At 44.9% G+C, this 6,220-nt stretch overlaps 2 non-coding genes across 2 annotated transcripts; both read left to right on the top strand.

The window, feature by feature from the left end:
• The first annotated feature begins 1,508 nt into the window (after window positions 1-1,508).
• Window positions 1,509-1,598, top strand: trnar-ucg (transfer RNA arginine (anticodon UCG)). Its single transcript is given in 2 exon segments — window positions 1,509-1,545; window positions 1,563-1,598. It is a non-coding gene; the product is annotated as a tRNA-Arg (tRNA).
• Window positions 1,599-5,389: 3,791 nt separating this feature from the next.
• Window positions 5,390-5,462, top strand: trnap-ugg (transfer RNA proline (anticodon UGG)). The gene has a single exon. It is a non-coding gene; the product is annotated as a tRNA-Pro (tRNA).
• The last annotated feature ends 758 nt before the right edge of the window (window positions 5,463-6,220 follow it).

The raw sequence follows: 6,220 nt of genomic DNA, 5'->3' as shown, positions 1-6,220 counted from the left end.
ATGATACAAAAATTGGTAGGGTGGTAAATAGCGAGGAGGATAGCCTCAGTCTGCAGGACGATAAAGATGGGTTGGTCAGATGGGCGGAACAGTGGCAAATGGAATTTAACCCGGAAAAGTGCGAGGTGATGCACTTTGGAGGGAGTAACAAGGCAAGGGAATACACAATGAATGGGAGGACCCCAGGCAAGACAGAGGGTCAGAGGGATCTTGGTATGCAAGTTAACAGATCCCTGAAGGCGGCGGAACAGGTAGATAAGGTGGTAAAGAAGGCATATGGGATACTTGCGTTTATTAGCCGAGGCATAGAATATAAGAGCAAGGAGGTTATGATGGAGCTGTATAAAACACTGGTTAGGCCACAGCTGGAGTACTGTGTGCAGTTCTGGTCGCCACACTACAGGAAGGATGTGATCGCTTTGGAGAGGGTGCAGAGGAGATTCACCAGGATGTTACCAGGGCTGAAGAGAGACTGGGAAGATTGGGTTTGTTTTCCTTGGAGCAGAGGAGGCTGAGGGGTGACATGATTGAGCTGTACAAAATTATGAGGGGCATAGATAGGATCGATACTAAGGAGCTTTTTCCCTTCGTTGAGAGTTCTATAACAAGGGGGCATCGATTCAAGGTAAAAGGCGGGAGGTTTAGAGGGGATTTGAGAAAGAACTTTTTCACCCAGAGGGTGGTTGGAGTCTGGAACTCACTGCCTGAGAGAGTTGTGGAGGCAGGAACCCTCACAACATTCAAGAAGCATTTGGATGAGCACTTGAAATGCCATCGCATACAAGGCGACGGACCAAATGCTGGAATATGGGATTCGATGAGACTGGGCTTGATGGCCGGCGCGGACACGATGGGCCGAAGGGCCTCTCTCCGTGCTGTCTCACTCTATGACTCTGTGTCGATTATACAGCAAGAAACCCGCGATTTTATTATTACACGGATAGAATGACGTGCTCAATATTAACATTAACACTGAGCGCCAGGTCTGGATCTGACGTTTACCCCGTGGTGCGGGACCCCCTCCGCGTTTCTATTTACCAAAAAATGAAAATCAGAAAATAATAATCTCACCCAGCAGAATTGGGGATTGTTCGTATTTTACAGGACAGGATGAGGCCGCTCGGCCCGTCGGGCTTGGATCGTGAATTCTGTTCACATTCTCCGCTCGGTGTTGTTCTCCGTGTACATTTTGAATTTACCGATTTGTCTTTTCTTTTATTTTCCTTCTCTCTCTTTTGCAGACTGAGTGGGAAAGAGGTTCGCTATGGAGGAGAAACATTTCGATCAAAGATTTGAACATTGTTTATTCTGATTGTAGGTTTCTCGGAGACCCAGCGGGAGTTCAGTTCCCAGTTTCCTGATTAGTCGGAAACAGTGGAGCCAACTTGCTGCGAGAGAAAACAATAAATGAACAACATCAACAAAGTGAAAGTAAGAGAAAGATGCAAGCAGAGTCTTAACCACCCCTGGCCCGGGTTTAAGATCATTTGGTGAAACGTTGGAACAGCGGCCGCGTGGCCTAATGGATAAGGCGTCTGACTTCGGAATTAATTGATGATGTTATCAGAAGATTGTAGGTTCGAGTCCTGCCGTGGTCGTTTTTACATTTGTTCCAACGTGCGCCATATCTGTTTTACACCGACCGTTTCTCACAGTGACTGACCGAATGGAACGGAAATATGTAAATTCCTTTGCTTACAGAAGCTGACTCTGCATTTTCAATATTGTCGATCTGGGTGCACGGTCAGGACATAGTTTAAAAGTAGCTTTATTTCTACTGTTTGGATTCAGAAATGATCGGCTGATCCATTGTGCTCTGTCCGGATGGGTCCGAATCCCATCCGCGTCGTTTTTGTATTGACAAGGCCCGACATAAATTTTGGACAATCAAAACGGGTTTGAATGCTGTGATTATCAATCCGACACCAGTGTTTTAAGTCTGTGTCTCTGGATTGTTTACATTTTGTTTAAATGGAGAGGGATAATTGGAATAATTCACCTGCCCGACTCGGATCATGGTCGAGCAGAGAGGGCAGATCGGAGAGAAGTCTTTCTGTCCTTCCTTGCTGCCTCTGGGGTTTACAGCGAATGAAAGGTTAACGGGAATAACAAATGATAAGGGAGCTGGAACATAAAGAGTTAACTTTATCCATCAGGAAGAAATCTAATTTCAAAACATTTTAACAATCTTGAACCAGTCCAGTTATTAGATTTACACCAAGTCTGTACATGTTTTTCTGTTTCGTGTCATCTGCGAACTTTGAAATTCTGCCCTGTCCATCCAAGTCCATGTTGGACACTATCTATTTCAAGCCGATGATATCAGGCCTTCTTTACCAAAATCGTTTTCAATGTTAGACTTGCATTATCCAGTAAGATTTTGAAGAATATATTAGATAAGAAACTACATTGCCGTCTGGATATGCAACGTAATCAAAAGCTTCCTGATTTCCCTGTGAAAATCCGAGCTCGAATTTTATGTCCCGCCCCACCCCCACCACCAGAGGAAACAACTTCTCTGTATCTACTCTTGCGAACAGTTTTATCATTTTAAATACCTCAATCAGATCAACCTTTCAAACTGAAGGGAATACAATCCAAGTTTATGCAACCTGTCCTCATGATTTAACCCTTTAAGACCAAGTATGATTCTGGTGAATCTGCGCTGCACCCGCTCCAAGGCCAATATATCCTTCCTGAGGGGCGGTGCCCAGAACTGAACGCAGTTCTCCAGATGTAGTCTTACCAAGGCTCGATACAACTGAAGCATAACTTCCTCCTCTTTATATTCCAGTCTCCTTAAGATAAAGGGCGACATCCCTTTAACCTTTTTGATTACCTTTTGTATCGTCCAATAGTTTTTAGTGATTTTGGTGCATGGACACACAAATCCCTTTGCTCCTCCACTGTTCCTAATATCGCGACATTTAGAACATTTTCCGATTGATTGGATCCAAAGTGAATTACCTCACACTTCCCCACATTGAACTCCATTTAACACAGTTTTGCGAGTCACTTAATCTGTCTCTGTCCCTTTGTAACTTCCTGTTCCCATCCACTCAGGTAACTGTGCCTCCGATCTTACTGTCATCTGCAAACTTGGATATAAAACTCTCTATTCCTTCATCCAAGTCCACTGAGAAATATTGGGAGCACATTCCCGAGTGTTCACTGAAATCCGGGTCCTTAATGTTCTGAGGAATCCAAGAAATCCCACGGTGTTTCCCCACAGAGGTTTCAGTGAGCGCTGCAGTAAATCTGGCCCTTGGGACTTGATTGAAAACCCTCAGTTTTTGCTGTTCAATCAGAATTGTCTTTGCATCCCGTGCTGGCGAGTCAGGGATTAGTGTTCCAAGAATCAGGAATAAGATCAGGAACCAGATGTTGCCGACTGCGCTACTGGAGAAATATGAGTTCGATTTTTTTTTTGATCCGCTCGATCAGTTTGAATTTGACCCAGAAACAGGAAGCGGTTTTGGTGAAACTGATCCGAGGGTGAAGCGCGAAGGTGGTTGAAGCGATGAGCTGCTCAGTGATTGGATCCAGCCCGTGTGGCTCGGGATCCCCGTCTGGTCTCCGTCGCCGACACTGTTTTCTCCCTGATCGGTTTCCCTCTGCTTTCACCAATTGCCCCAGGGACCACCGTTTATATCTGGATTCAGCACCAGGCAGAGAGATAGAAACAACTGTCTGCTGTTTATTGACTTGATCGGGAGGTTAATGTCACCGATGGCTGATTCACTGAGATTTGTGCTCAGCCACCATTTGGTTTGGTTCCCTATAGGACGCTTGTTCTCGCCGGGTGAAGAAGACAGATTTTTGCTTTCACCAAGTTGACACAATACTGGACCGGCCTAATTTTCTGTGTGAATAACTGGGATAAGTGGTCAGAGAAGGCTGTTGTAAACCGCAGTGGAACAAAGTATAACTTTTGACGGATCAGAATTATTTCACGATCATTAAAATCCTGCAATTGCTGGGACCTCCAGCCAAAATTATGCATTCACGGCCTGCGCCATTGTCGAGAGGTGAATGTTGCAGCAAGTGAGATACGGGATGAGGTGATTTGCCCATAATTTCTGGAACATTTGCGCCGCTCCACCGGAAGACTCGATTCAACAATAAAAGTTGTTTTCGTCGCTCAGCCTACCGTTGCCGTCAACCGTGATGCCGAATTCGCTGTATTTACGTCATTAATCGCGCCGCAGTCACGAGCAATTGGAAAATAACGGCAAATGATGTATGAGGCAGCAAGAAATGACTGAGAAAAGTCACAGACTTCAGCCTCTCAGCTTCTCTCCTGCATTCTCACTCTCTTTCTCTCAGGTGCATCATTTTGTTCCTTTTCAATCGTTTTTGTTTCTCTCTCCTGCTTTCCATCCTTCTATCCAACACCGCCTTCTTTCTTGGAAAAAGGCGCTTCTGCCATCCACAACTATGAGAAAAGCGATTTGGTGATAATTGACTCAGAACAAAAACATAGGAAAGTTTGGCTGTGATTTCTCACCAATCATTCAATGAAAGCCCCAAAACGAGATTTACACCGGTAGACCAACGAACTAGAAGTAAAGGGAATCAGGGGTTACGAGGAGCGGGCAGGAAATTGGACATGAATTTAGATTTGAGGTCAGCATCAGATCAGCCATGATCTTATTGAATGGCGGAGCAGGCTCGAGGGGCCGATTAACCTACTCCTGCTCCTATTTCTTATGTTCTTTATACGCTGGCAATTGAAACACACAGCCACTGCAAAATTTCGCCACCACCCACAGCCGATGAGCCATCCTTTCAGACTGTTCCTGTCCATCCAGTCTCGCTTTCTATTCCGATGTTCAGCACCATCGAGTTGTACACTAATTATTTCAAGTGAACAATATCAGCCTCTCTTCACCAAATTTTGAATGTACAACTTGTCTCATCAAGTAAGATTTTCTAAAATCTATATGCTCTGAAGCCACATTGCCGTTTGTGTGAGAATAGGTACACCAGGTAGACTAGCGCTGGTACACATTTCCTAATGTAAAACACACATACTTTAAACTATTGTGCAGTCGTTGTGGGAGGTCACCCACAGGAGGAGGTCAGGACCTGGTGCATCACAGACATTACTCACCAACATTTCGTGGGAAGAGATGAGAAATGTAATAGGATCAGACCAGATAGTGTGGAGTGAGTGTGGGAATACAACATGATGAATAGGGCTAGATATATGATGTACTGACAGGGGATAAGGAAGAGAAGGTCATTACTGATATCCATGGTTTCTCATGCAGAGACCGATGAACAAAAGATCGATGTTATTGCGCAGACGCATTGAAGGAAGAGACTCAACAAAGTCACTTGGCACAGGTATCAATGCCATAACGTTGGGAAAGAGCCGCGCAAATGTGGCGCCGTGGCTCAGTGGTTAAAGCACCTGTCTTGGAAACAGGGGATCCTGGGTTCAAATCCCAGCGGTCCCTTTAGCTTATGTTGTTTGTCTCCATGTTTTGTTGCTCCCATTTTTCCACCCGTTTCCTCCTCCACATTTGTTACTTGCAGAACCCCTTGGTTCACTTCCCAGCCTCTCTGTGTTGACTGCCGAGTTAAATTCGTTCCGGAGATTCCCATCCACGGGTTTACAATTGCAACGAATCATCTCCGTGAGGTTAAAGTGCCCCCTGCTCCTTTATATTTCCATTAAATATAAAAATTCAGCTGTTCGCTGATATTCTGTATTTTCCCCAATCAATTAGACAGGAGGGAACGAATCTTTCTGTGAGGACGTTGGACAAACTGATTCTAGGGTAGAGCTAAACATTCATGGTGGAGATTAAACACAGACCAATACCGCGGGAGCGCTTCTGGCCAGCTCCCTTTTCATTTGCTTTTCCCGTTAATCTTTCATTCGCTGTAAACCCCAGAGGCAGCAAGGAAGGACAGAGAGATCTATCTCCGATCCGTCCTCTCTACTCGACCTTTAGCCCATTACAGCAGGTGTAAAATTCCAATTGTCCCTCTCCATTTAAACAAAATATGAACAATCCTGGGACACAGACTTAAAACACCGGCGTCGGATTGATAGTAATATCATTCAAGCCCATTTTCATTCTCCAAAACTGACTGAGGGCCGCAACAAAAGTTCAATACAATTACGACACGGATGGGATTCGGACCCACACGTAAAGAGCAGAATGGATTATTCGACCATTTCTGAATCCAAACAGTAGAAATAAAGTCA

Source organism: Heptranchias perlo, unplaced genomic scaffold (genome assembly GCF_035084215.1).
Source record: "Heptranchias perlo isolate sHepPer1 unplaced genomic scaffold, sHepPer1.hap1 HAP1_SCAFFOLD_133, whole genome shotgun sequence".
NCBI classification, from domain to species: domain Eukaryota; kingdom Metazoa; phylum Chordata; class Chondrichthyes; order Hexanchiformes; family Hexanchidae; genus Heptranchias; species Heptranchias perlo.
This window is presented reverse-complemented; position numbering and strand designations above follow the sequence as displayed.